Source organism: Lissotriton helveticus, chromosome 7 (assembly GCF_964261635.1).
Source record: "Lissotriton helveticus chromosome 7, aLisHel1.1, whole genome shotgun sequence".
Lineage (NCBI taxonomy): Eukaryota > Metazoa > Chordata > Amphibia > Caudata > Salamandridae > Lissotriton > Lissotriton helveticus.
In genome coordinates, this window is record NC_136068.1 from 642103013 (window position 1) to 642117015 (window position 14003).

At 40.6% G+C, this 14003-nt stretch overlaps 1 protein-coding gene across 3 annotated transcripts in view; it reads left to right on the plus strand.

Moving 5' to 3' along the window:
* The window catches only part of LOC144768886 (dynein regulatory complex protein 11-like), a 743718-nt gene that overhangs the window by 289379 nt on the left and 440336 nt on the right, over positions 1-14003 (plus strand). The gene's annotated exons all lie outside the window — the stretch shown is intronic.

Sequence of the window (14003 nt, forward strand, 5' to 3'; positions counted from 1 at the left end):
CTCTCCCTCCTCAGAACCTATTCTGATCCTGAATGAGCTACACTCAAATCCTGTTGTGAAATGGTTCTCCCTCTGGCGCTACCTTAGAACTGGAACAAGCTTTTAAACAGGCTGTGTGTCACATTTTAGTAGCACTCCAGCCCTCTATCGCCCCATGTGGAACATTTACAGCTTAGGCAACACATTCGGTGCCGGCGATCTTGGACCAATAAGGCTTCTGTCTCGGTTCCACGTGGGCCAAAAAGGCACTGCTTTCATCTTCTTTCAAGTCGGTGGCTCTTGAGACTAACAGTGGAGCTGTGGTGGCACGATCACAAGAAGACCAGCCTTCGTTCATGAAAGCCATCTTCCAAGACAGATCTGATGCTACTAGCTCCGATTAAAAGGTCGGCTGATTTTCTGGCAGGAAACGAATTGCCTCAGACGAAGAGTTAAGAACTGGAGTGCCTTCTCAGCAGCTGTTTAAGCCTTATTTGGCTGTCATTTGGAATATTAGTTTTGAGGAAAAATACCCAAAAAAGGATAATGATGGCGTAGAGGATCCTGCAAAATATTCAGGTGAGAGGTCACTAGAGTTCCATTTGGCTGGTGAACAGTTTACTTTCCCAGCAATAGCACAAACACCTCAGCAGATATTACATTCTCAGCTGCATTCTGAGCAACAGAAATCAAATTTGTTTACTGCGATATTGTTAGGGAAATGGTCAGTTAGTAAAGACAGTTTTACCATATAATGAGGCCTGGCTGACATGGTGAAAGGAGTGCGAGAAAAACTGTAACCTTTTCCTGCTGTAGCCAGATTTCCATTAAAAAACATAGACCAGCTCTTATGGACTTGTCTTTTTTCAGCACATGCAGTGATTGAAAATGTAATTGTCAGGCATTATCATCTAAACAGCCTCAGAATCCTTTCCTAAAGTTCTTCCAGGTAGGGATTCAAAAGGGCTGTCCTCTCTGGGAAAGGATATATTTGCTTCTGGGAGTCTGGATGTTGAGATCTTGCAGTGCAACATGCCCAACAGGAATTTTGAAATATGATTTATTTGGCTGTTTCTCACCTTTTTAACCCCTTCGACGCTCATGACGAGCTGGGCTCGTCATGGCGTAGCCTCCTCGCACGCTCATGACGAGCCCAGCTCGTCACGTAAAGTGCGCTTTCGCAAAACCCAGCGTACGGGCGGAATTCCGCCCGCACGCATGCGGTTAAACATGTTGTTGCCCTTTTTTCAGCTCTGGCAAAAGATCGCTTGGGGCTGTAAATTAACTTCACAGTCTGACTACAATACAGTGATCCCGTATTGAGCTCAATGGGATCTAGTGTTTTTTTATGCAGGCATGCCTGAATTAGGCCCATCAACTTTTTAGTGTTGTTCAGGCTTAAACTTTGGATATACCCTTTGGTGAAAAGGTTGACCATTAAATGGAATTGTTTAAGTGCAGTGCTAGTACATATGCTTCAGTTTTGGTCTCTCCTGCATGTAGAACTCTTCATTAGTACAGAACGTTCTTTAGGGTGCAAGAACCAGATTTACAGACTTGTTTAATAACCTTGACAGATTGCTCCTCAGTTCGTTTGGCCTTGCAGAAAAAGAGACTCAGGAAGAAGAAGACAGCATACACCAGCATCCTCTGCATTCACTTCAGGCACAATTACAAAACCGCTACATGTTTGCTGCAATACCCACATGTTACTTTGGTTGTGGGTCAGCTGTGGTGTTTCTATTAGACATGGACAGAGATCTCCTCAGACCAGCCGGTCCTTCGGATTGCAGAAATGTGTTTTACTACAAGCTTGATATGAGCTATGATTTTTCTTTTCCGTCTGTGAATTTCCACGCAGGTGATCTTAACTACTTTTGGACCTTGTTTCCTATGCTTCTTGGAAAGCCAGTATAAAGATTGTTAGATTATTAGATTTCCAAACCTGAGGAAGCATTCCACATTAATCACGGTTTTGGTTACACTGGAACAGGCCAAACCAACGTTGTCTGTAATTTTACATTTGAATGCTGCACTTCGAACTTTGGAATTGGAAACTCCTTCATTTTATCCAGTAAGTCTCTTGTTGACGAGATCGTCTTCTCCTTTCACGGTCCCTTTTTTGTTGATGACATGTCAGTCATTATCTACTCCATTGACTTTTCATTCAGTGTTAACATGTTCACTGCTGATGTTTTCCTCGTTGATTACAACGTCCTCATTAATGGATGATGACCTCGATGAGGGTGATGTTTTCCTCATCAGAGATAACCTTGTTGACAGTATTCCCATCTTCAACTATTGTGCCTTCTTCAACGGTTCCCCATTACCGTTTTTGTCGAGAAACCTGTCAATGACATACCTTGAGTGTGTTGTTTATTGCCCATTGACGCCGAATCTTTCGTTGATGATATTTTACTGTACCTGGAGTTATGACCCAGGGTCAGTCTCTGAAGAAACCTTAAGCCTTTTTGCTTGGGTTCCTACATCTATGAATGTATGAAAAGATACAATGCTGGAGAAGAAATATAGTTACATACCTGTAACTCTGGTTCCCTAGCATTGGTATCTTTCATAGATTCACAAGCAACCCACCCACCTCACCTTGTCAAGAAGCTTGAAATTGTAGTGTAGTTCCTATATTCCCAATAGGCTCTGCGCATTGGAATAACATAAACGATAGTTTAGACGTAGGACTGAGGTCATCTAGGTCTCTACTGAATATGTTAGACTTAATTAGGTTTGCCAGCTAGCTCAGAGATCACTGGAAACTTTATCGAATGTACAGGAAGGAGTTAACTTTCCTGTTTAGACAAGAAGGGACTCGTTTCTGACAACCACATAAACATGACAACTTTGCTCCCCCTAGAATAAGGAGTATATCTCCAGAGTCGTGTGAAAACAATAGACAGCTATTTCACTCAGTCAATCGTGCATGCTTAGTCTCACCAGAGTGCAGAGAAATAGAGAGACGGGCTTTTTCAATAAAAGTTGTTGTTTATTGAGCAGTCCTCTTTCTCATGCAAGAGAAGTGAATTGCCACAATTGCAATACTTATCATAAAGTAAAGTGCGTACAGTAAAAGGAGTATTATGAAATAATACTGTAAAAGCATTGATATGGTTTCTGAGCCATATGATACTTTAAAACAGATAAAATATATACATACATAAAAGCATTGACTAAACGTACTCAACTGGTGCTTCTAAGATACGCCTACCCTGGTGTACCTGACCTAAGCCTAATACGTGGGAAGGAGTAAGTAAGTTGCAGTTTAAGTTAAGTTGTTTTTTGCCAAGAATCTGAATCAAGAATTCTCTTAAGATCTAATCAGCTCCGTACCTTGGTTTTTAGAATGAAGGAGGTCTTGTATCTCTCTCTCAGGACTCGATCTCCCAGCAACCCGCAAGGGTTGGACATAAGACGTCACTAAGAACTAACAGTTCTTTCTGGACTCCAGGAGTTCTTGTGCAAATCAAAACAAAAGCAGGGGGAATTCCCGGGATGCTGGAGGCTTGGTTTGTTTAAAGAACGCATTGTACTTTCTAGGAGTCTAAGGGAGTAGCCTTGCCGTATTTGGACTGCATTGGCTATGACTAAATATGGACATGATTCTTATGCCTTTATAAGGATATGTTTTGTTATAACCACATAAGGGCATGAATCGGGAATATTTAATTAGGATCCTAGATAGATTCACAACACCCACTCCACGTATTATTGTCCCTCATTACTAAATACTAAGCAATACTAAACATATAACGATGCATGTGTGTTTTCCAACCCACCCCAAAATACATAAATTGCATTTGAAATGGTATATGGTTTATACACGAAAATGAGTATTTATACTGTATGTTTTTCAAGCAGTGGTAACATTCAGATAATGCATATATAAATATCGGCTGAATGAATTGCGAAAATTACATTTATGAAATGGCTCTGAATACAGAAAAGAAGGTCGAGACCATTTCATCACATATTTATACAATACTGTACATGTGCTAGAGGCTGAGGTAAAATATTGTCTCTAGAGTCTACTAAAAATAGAAGGTCTGTTCTCTAAGAATAGTTCTACTTTAAGCAGAGTACCATGTGCCAGAAAAAAGGTAAATATTTTGGAAATGGAAAAAATAATTTTGCTTTCAGGGGAAAAAATAGTTCCAATTGTTTTCAGTAGTGATGTTTATGAAAACTTGAAGGCCGAATTCAGAGTTCAGGGAACACTGTGTGCTCGTTGTTTTTAAAAGTTATTCTCGTTGTTAGGAGAGAACATCATATCAGACAGGCTTGCGAAAAATTGGTCTACAACAGTAGGTGAAAGTTCGACCAAGTTCGAAAAAGCTGAAATAGTACAAATGTGAGAATCATTGCCATCATCGATGTCGGGATCAGCAATTCTCACAGAAGGTTGTACCTGTGTGGTGCTGCTTCCATCTCGAACTTCACGCCACCTAATCGTAATGGTGAAGTCTCAACGAATGCCGTCATCAGAATAGGTAGCCGCTGGGGACAACACGTTGCATGAGCCGTTACCGAACCAAGCAAAGTATCGATATCCATAGGTACTGCTGATGGTAGTGTAAGACAGACGTCCAACACACATTCTTCTCCGCATAGCAGACATCGAAGCACAGGTAAGATACAATCTTGCCAGATTGGTCTGAATGAAAGAAACCAAGTTGTATTCAGATCTCTTCCGAGGACTCTAGTGATTCGGTCTTGGTAGCGTATTGCTAGGATCGTTTCTTCCATTGTAGCTGGAGTTTTGTCTGTGGCTTGGCTTGCCATATCGGAGCAGAAGGAACAAAAATAAAATTCCTGCTACGAGTCCCAAAAGAAGAGGCAGGCCGCCGAATAACGAATGCACAAAATTCGGGAAAATGCCCAGAACTGTTTCAAAGGGTGCTAACAGTCCCGAAAAAATTGTCTTAAATACATGTGCGATGCCACTGGTATCAGACATGTATAAGATTTGACCTAATATTTCTACGAAATGGACGGGGCAATTTGTTGATAATAGGGCATGTATCTCTGCCGCTGTCCTTGCAACTTGCAGATCATACGTCTCTTTGGACGAGGTTAAAGGCACAGTTGTCTGTAAAAGAATAGACTTCATTCTGCTTAAAGTATCAATTCGAATAGAAGAGATATTCAAAGAAGGCCATATTGCCGCCTCCATGTCTGGATTGCTGTTTGGATACAATACTTGCATACAGCAAATGACCCTGGAAGTAACGGTTACTAGATAGTCTTTTCCTGGCACCATGCCACAACAGCTGTGGTCACTTGTTAGAATGTAGCTGCCGTTGGAAAGCTGTCTGAAAAAAGGCTCTATCTGTGTTGCAGGAGTGCAATGCAGGTGACATGAAAGGTTATTTGATGACCCTTCGCAGGCTCCATGCAAGTTAATACCTTGACACAGAAGTGTACCGCTTAGTGATTTTTTACAATTGTTACCACTAAGGAATACCTCTTTTTTCCCTTCACTATATCATTTGTGTGTATAAGGTAAATTCCAGGTTGATTTGATGTATCCTTTACCCAACCTTTCATACAGGCCTGCTGGTATATATTTTTGGCAATACTTAAACTGGAAAGTTGTTATCAGAATTGTAATTGTTCCGTGTATTATCCATTCAATGACACGTCTCTCTGACATTGTCAATGGTAATCTCTCAAGTTTTTCAATGCTCAGAACCGTATAGTCTGCTCCTTTTTGTGCCAAACTGATTTGTTTATCAGTAAGGTTAAAGATAGAAAATAATGACGTTATGTTGATTAGACGCCATGGCACGTAGCCTGAACGCAGGTTTTGCAACGTCCAGCCAAGTTGTACAATAGAACGCAATTGGGACTGACCATGTTGTAACATTAGTACGTCCTTCTCTATTATATCAATAGCAGATGATACAATGCTGCCCAGTGAATAAATTCTGGAGGACAGAGTCGTTAACCCATTGTCCACTACAGAAAGTGATTTTTCCAAATTTATATGATCAATTTCTCGTATTTTTGCAGCACTTTCATTTTGCGTTACTTTCCAAGCTTCGTTGTAAGCAGCGTAGATACCGGCGTATATGTAACGTTTTTTACGCTGTTTGCGAGGTCCCAGTATGAAATCTCGCAAGTCAGCACCGTCTTTAAGTAAAGTCAAGTGTTGCTTAATTTCAGCCAGTGTGGATTTGTGTAGCCATTCAAGACATAGTTTCCCTACACTGTATGTTGTAACTATCCCTGGATGTTGTTATTTGTGTCCGTGGGCCAGATCAACCTTTTTTTCCAATCAGGATGTGTTCTGTTTTGGTGTAAAATATGCGATACGTCTATCTCCACATCTGTAGTGCTATTACTATCAGGTATGGGCTTCGTAATAGACGGTTTATTTAAATCTTTTATCTCGGCTAGGCCAAGACAGGATGTTTGTTGAATGGTGTCATTCAGGAATATTATCTGTTCTGGGATCATGCAGGCTCTAAGTAATGCTTCTAGACCTTGTACCTGCCAGTCTTTTGTACCCCAGATGGTTTTTGTCTCAATGTTTTTTTTCCAAAATTTAAAACCAAATTTAGACATTTTTTCATAAATTTTTTCTGAATAAATCAATTTAGTATTTGTCAACATTGTTTTCATTCCTGTCTTATTTAACATTTTAAAATAAAACGTTTCTGGATCACTGTTGTTAAACCCTGAGAAGTATGTGAATTTCTCATAAAATGTTTTCGAGCTGCCTTTTGGCGGTGTTGGACAATGTTCCCATTGATTATAATCAAAAACATTTCTAGTATTAGCAGATTTATGCAAATAGTGATGACCAAAATGATTATAACAGTACATTTCTTCATAGTTTGATGAACCCTGTAAGTAATCATGTTCTGTGAATTTAGCTGACATTACTAAATCTGACATCATATTATTAATATTTTCAAAGTCCCAATCATCAGAGAAAGTACTTGGTGTCACAAAGTCACTTAAGGAAACCTTGAATTCATGTGGAAATTTCAAGAGCTCGATCGGGCCATAGATTTCATAATCTGTTTTGTCCCATGCTACTCCACCGGGTATAGGATTGGCTGTGATGTTCACTGATGACAGTTCTCTTTTCTCGATGTGTGAGGATCTGTGAGGCTTTAGGACCAAGTTGATGTTCTGACTTGCTGTGTCCATTGTACTATATTTTCCATCAATGAATTTTCGCAAACATAGAACCATGATTAGCCAAAGTAGGAGGAAAAGTACACCTAACACAATCCAAAATTCAATCCATGGTGAAATCAGACATGTTTCTTTTAGTTGATGAAAAAGTTCAGTCATTTTTTCTTTGAAAGTTTTTGTTGCTGGCGTTTCTTCATGTTCACTTGGATCATCAGAAAAGTCATCGAAATTGATGAAGTAACCAGATGCAGTTCTGTCAATTGTTGGAATTGCTTCCGGATTTTCATTAGTCTTTGGATCTTTCTTTGTTTCATTAGCATAGTCTGATGCTACATCGTTGTAGACTGGTGTTTCTTGACGAACTGTTGCAATTTGGGTCTCAAGAGGCACAAGTTCCATGCTTTGTTGCATAGTCCTTTTTTGTTCACTGCAGGTTTATCAAAAGTGATTAGTCTCTCAGTTTGAACCGCTTGGATTGTAGCAAGATTTGGTCTTCTGCTACTTCTTGGGAGTCCACTGGGCCTACTACTTATTATTGGCCACATGATGGTGGTTTTACCAGGTCGATTGATACAACTCTGTTCTCCTTTTTACCAACAAGGGGCGGTAGTACTACTGATCTTGTTCCGCTGACAGCTAAGACAGGTACTGCTTTTCGGTAAGAAGGCCCAAATTCCTTCTTTACCGCGATCTTCTCTCTGACCAGATCCCCAATCTTTGGAATCCAGACAGGTCTTGCTGGGACAGGTGGTTTTTCTTCAGTGGTTGTTGGCTTTAACTTTGTGTTACTTAGACTTCTTCTTGTTTCATTTAAGTCCTGTAAAACAGCCAAACGATCTTTGATATCAAAGGATTTTTCTTTCACCACTGAAGTCTGACAATCTAAGTCCTGGAATATCATTCTAGTACCAAACAATAGTTCGTATGGAGTGATACCTCTTAGAGAATTTCTTGGCAGATTGTTAAGACTACGTTGGACACTTGTTAGATGTTTGACCCACCATCACCCGAACCTAATACCCTTGCCGTTATAGATTTCTTTATATCATGTTTTTTTCTTTCCACTACCGCATTACACTCAGGATGGAAGGGAGAAGAGTACCGCAATGCAATGCCCTTGCTAGCCATGGCCTCCTTGTAAATTCGAGAGCTAAACGCAGGACCCTGTATGTAGCATGCCAATTGCGTATGTGCCGATAAAGACTAGCAAATCTTTTATACCCAGTTCTGGCGTCAGCAGAGCGCTGGGACCTACATCTTAAGTGAATCTCGTCTTAATAATTATGGGAACGCATTTCTCTGGCTGGATTTCTGCGTATCGATAGCCTGATGCTTTCTAATAAAGGTGTCCTGGCAATAGACTGGTCCGGTTCACAACTGCGATCTCTGTTGCAGTTCTGGCAATCCATTGCCAAGTTATAAATTTGCAAGCTCATCCCCGGCCACCAGTATTCTGATTGTAATTCTATTAGAGATTTCAAGATCTCTTGGTGCCTCAGACCCTGTCCCATGTGTGCTTCTTGAATCAAATAAGCCCTCCGGTTCGTGTTTGGTATTACTCTATCCCCCACTCCAGGGATTTGAGCAAAAGGAACAGAGTTCGCATCAATTATGTATTTATTTCCGAGTGGATAATTTAGAGGTAACGCCGCATAGTTGCCTTTCATTGAGACTTTCACTGCTAGTAGCGTTTCACCGTCTATTTGTTTTTTAGTACGCTTTTTTGTAGCTACGGAAGCCGGTTGAACCGCTGCCGCTGTGGCTCTGTTAGCCAATGAATTCCCTGCAACGTGAATGCCATCACGTTGATGACTCAGTGTTTGTATCACGTGAGTCTTTCGTAGTTCTTTCTGCAAAAGAACTACCTGTTCACAAAGATTTTTATGCTTTATTGTGGCACCAGTCTCATCTTTGTAACCATTTTTGATCCATGTCTGCATGTCATTATTGTACGACCGGACGCAATAATGCGAATCGCACACTATTAGTGTGGGGAATTCGCGATCGGCATTTTCAAGCGCCATCTTTAAAGATCTTATTTCAGCTCGCAGAGCTGTACAGTTTCTGAGTGATTCAGTTTTGGTGATTATTGGTCTGAATTTACCTAAGCGCCAGCGACCTTTAATAATCACGCACGCTGCATTGTAAGATTTTTTATCCACAACATAGTGTTGTGCAAATCTGTCTGTGTAGATTACACAGGTGTATTGTTCGAGAGGCAGAGTTTCGATGGGCAGAGGATATTCATGTTCGTATTCTAGATTTTCTAGTTTTTTCATTTTCGGATCACAAGCGCGTTTCACGTCTTCTGCAGCAAGATAATTTTCCCATTGTATCCATTTTGGATCTAATGTCACAGCATTTGGAATGCGTGGTCTTGTTACTGCCTGAAGGGCTGATTCTGCTGTTAAAACAGATATGTTTCTCCCTTGGACTAGGGCTCTTTCTTTTGCTACAGCAGTTTTAACCGCAGTTAGAATTTTTTAAGGTGAACTGAATTTCATTTCTGCTTGTGTGTACAAGTGTGATTTATAAGCTATTGGTACCGTTTCTCCCTCATTAGAGATCAGGTACGTGAATTCGCATCTTCCTGGGATGACTCGAATTACAAGGTTGCTTTCATTTGCGCGTGTTTGTAGTTTTGTTTTAGTTAACATGTCTGTTTGTAATGATCTTAAAATTTCTGTGTGTTTCTGAGTCCAATTAATTGGTTTGAAATCAGGTTTTATTAATTCGTATAGAGGTTTAACCCTCTCTGCATAATTTAGAATGTATGTTCTTCCGAAATTCAGGAAACCTAGTATTGATTGTAAATTCTTCAGCTTTTTTGGAGCTTGGAGTACAGCGCACTTCTCTAAGAAGTTGTCTGCTAGGCTTTTGCCTTCAGTTGATAATTCATATGTTAAAAACAGGACAGTTAGGTGAGCAATTCGTGACTTTTTAAAGTTGAATTTGTACACTTCAGCTGCGAACCCAAGTATTATGGTGTTCACTCTTTTTAAGTGAGTCTCCAGGTCATCGTCTGTGAGATAAATGTCGTCAACATAAGATAATGCCTCATCATCATATGTTTGTAGTAACTCTGTTACCCTTGCTGAGAATAATCCTGGGCTATTCTAGTCGACAGAATTGTTTTTGCGACTCCATACAAGAGAAAGCAGTCAAATACCTACTTTCAGGTGCTATGTTTTGACAGAAGAAACCATTTGAGATATCTAATGTCATTTTATATTTTTTGCGCACGATGTTATTCATTAGTGCTGCACTGTGTGAGTTTTGTACTGCAAATGTTTTGCAACAGGAGTTTAGGGGTCTGTAGTCCAAAACTAGACGATATGAATCGTCTGGCTTGGAGACAGGAAACAAAGGATTGTTCATTTGTGAGGTGCATGTTTCAATTACCCCCTGATATTCAAGTTGATCTAAGATCTCCCTGACTTGTTTTTTAGCTTCATGCTTAACTGGGTACTGCCTTTGTGCAGTAGGTTGATTTTTTAACTGGATTTTGTGGTGAGGAGAATCCTCATCCCATCCTACATGATTTTTATATAATGCAGGAGCTTGGGCTACTGCCCATTTTCTAGCAAATATGTATTTTTTATGAATTGGAAAATGATTTGAGAAGGCAGGCATAATCTTTCTTTGCCTTGTGGGCACTCCCTGACAAACTCTGGTGGCCAGTCTTTTTCTGCTAGAAGGATATCATAGCCCTTAGAAAGGTTATCCCAAAAGAGACCCCTTATTTTCCTAGTCTTGTCCCCCTCTATATGCAATGTTATTTCGTATAATTTATGGGGTTTGCTAACTCTGGTGTCTGCAGTTTCCACCTGAATGTATTCATTCGTGTCCACTGTCTCCAGAAGATTCATCGGGATCTTGCGAGGTATGGTCACTTCTGCTGCGCTGTCTAGCACTGTCTGGGCCCATTCTCCGTTTTTCAGTTGTGTCCTCAGAATCCTCGGCATGTTTAATTTGGGAAACGTCGTTTACAACGCGGTGTTTACACCGCACGACCTTTTCCCCGCAGCTATTACAACGTAAGTCGTTACCACGACCCGCGCCGGATGGCGCTGTGGGATAAGGAATGTTTCAATTTTATAGTCCAACACCTTCCCTACTGTTACGGGGACTGGTGTTGGAATATAAAACCAAAAAACTCCTAAATCCGCGCCCTCCAACGCAAGTCGTTGTAACGACCTGCGTTGTAAAACCTGCGATGTCAAGTACCGCGATCTAAAAGATCGCGTTGTACTGACATACATCCGTTTAATTTTAATACTAGCTACCTTCTTCTTTGGAAATTGTAATTTTTTACTTTAATGAGCAGGTTCCTTGTCTTTGGACTTGACGTGCTCTTCTTTGTGTTCTGACGTCTTCTTCTTTCCGATTTCTGTGAGGAAGTCTGAAAAGATCGAGAGGGACATGTATCAATATCTTGATATCTGTCAGGTTTTCTCAAATTATCCCTATTTCTAAGGTTGTATCTTTTCTCAGAGGGCTCCCTCTGGGGAGACTTGCCTCCTCGTTCTGGAGATCTATCTCTCCGTTGAGGAGACCTTCCTCTGGACTGAAACCGTTTTTCTCTGGGAGTTGATTGTTTATTACCCTCCCAACTCTTTTTTGGAGTATTGAGATTATTCTTAATAAAGGTTTTTTCCGGATTTTCAGTTAGTTGGGGTTTTAGTGGTTTCCCACCCAAACTATCTCTACCTAGTTCTTCATAGGATTTTCTATGATTCTGGCAAGTTCAAATGGTTGTTCTGCTATATCTGTTTCTTTCAGTTTCTGCAGGTATATTGTATCATCAATCGTCAATTGAACTAATTCTCTATATGCCTTTGTTAATTCTTTTAGTTTAACTAAAAGTTCTTTGCTTGACATTTTTCCAATGTCGGGATGTGGTGTGTAGCCGGCTAGAACTGGCCATGTGACTCCTGGTCTACCTAGTGGACCGAGCCTGGTGATGTGATTTTGATGTTTTAGGGCGCCATTAAACCAGAGCAGGTGCTCTTGGTATGTTAGTGGAATTTCAAAGTCCTCGAAAGGAGCGTATTCCTCTGGAGATTCCTCTATTTTGTATAGTGGAAATCTTGTGTTACAGCGTTTGCTGCTGGAAAATGTATCCATGAATAGAATACCTCTGTCTGCCGATATTCATGGGCCTCTACCACAAATATGACTGTACCACCTCTTGGTGATAGTCCATTTTCTATAAGTTTAAGAGTTATAGTTCTTCTTACATTTACCAGAATGATTATAGCATGCGGGTCTTCATCTCAGAGACTTTTGTCATCCGCTAGGAGTTGAGCTGCTATTCTAGCTCCCTCCCTTTCATCGCCACTTTCCGTCATTATACTGAATGAAAGTTTTGTTGCTTTGCAGAGCAAGTTTCAAGGAAACAAAGATTAGGTGCACAATATTTTGGAACACTGTATCCTTCAACGTTGACTAAACCAAAAACTATACATAGGAATCTCTTCCTACTAAGTTCCGGCGGATATTAACCTTTTACCCACTCCAGACGTCTGTTGGAGTTTTTACGGGAAAAGGGGTCTGTGTGAAAAGCACGACTGAGTTACTCTAGTACCTTGCGTTAGATTATCGCCTTACCAAACGTTGGGTGCCATGTAGTGTAGTTCCTATATTCCCAATAGGCTCTGGGCATTGGAATAACATAAACAATAGTTTAGACGTAGGACTGAGGTCATCTAGGTCTCTACTGAATATGTTAGACTTAATTAGTTTTGCCAGCTAGCTCAGAGGTCACTAGAAACTTTCTCGAATGTACAGGAAGGAGTTAACTTTCCTGTTTAGACAAGAAGGGATTAGTTTCTGACAACCGCATAAACATGACAACTTTGCTCCCCCCAGAATAAGGAGTATATCTCCAGAGTTGTGCGAAAACAATAGACAGCTATTTCACTCAGTCAATCGTGCATGCTTAGTCTCACCAGAGTGCAGAGAAATAGAGAGACGGGCGTTTTCAATAAAAGTTGTTATTTATTGAGCAGTCCTCTTTCTAATGCTAGAGAAGTGAATTGCCACAATTGCAATACTTGTAGGAGTATTATGAAATTATACTGTAAAAGCATTGATATGGTTTCTGAGCCATATGATACTTTAAAACGGATAAAATATATACATACATAAAAACATTGACTAAACGTACTCAACTGGTGCTTCTAAGATACGCCTACCCCGGTGTACCTGACCTAAGCCTAATACGTGGGAAGGAGTAAGTAAGTTGCAGTTTAAGTTAAGTTGTTTTTTGCCAAGAATCTGAATCAAGAATTCTCTTAAGATCTAATCAGCTCCGTACCTTGGTTTTTAGAATGAAGGAGGTCTTGTATCTCTCTCTCAGGACTCGATCTCCCAGCAACCCGCAAGGGTGACTGGAAACACCGGAGCTGGAATTTCTCGGCAGGAGAAAAGACAGCGTCTCTCTCAGTGCGTCAAATGGGAGGGTCGGCTTCCTTCAGCACTTGCATCAGCTGGGCATCGGGCAAGTAGATAGCCGCTCTGCTCCAAACCACCGCGTGTTTGCTTAAGGCAACGTTGGTATATTTATACCTGAAAGGTGCCGGGTTTGACGTAAGGTTGGACATAAGATGTCACTAAGAACTAACAGTTCTTTCTGGACTCCAGGAGTTCTTGTCCAAATCAAAACAAAAGCAGGGGGAATTCCCGGGCTGCTGGAGGCTTGGTTTGTTTAAAGAACGCGTTGTACTTTCTAGGAGTCTATGGGAGTAGCCTTGCCGTATTTGGACTGCATTGGCTATGACTAAATATGGACATGATTCTTATACCTTTATAAGGATATGTTTTGTTATAACCACATAAGGGCATGAATCGGGAATATTTCATTAGGG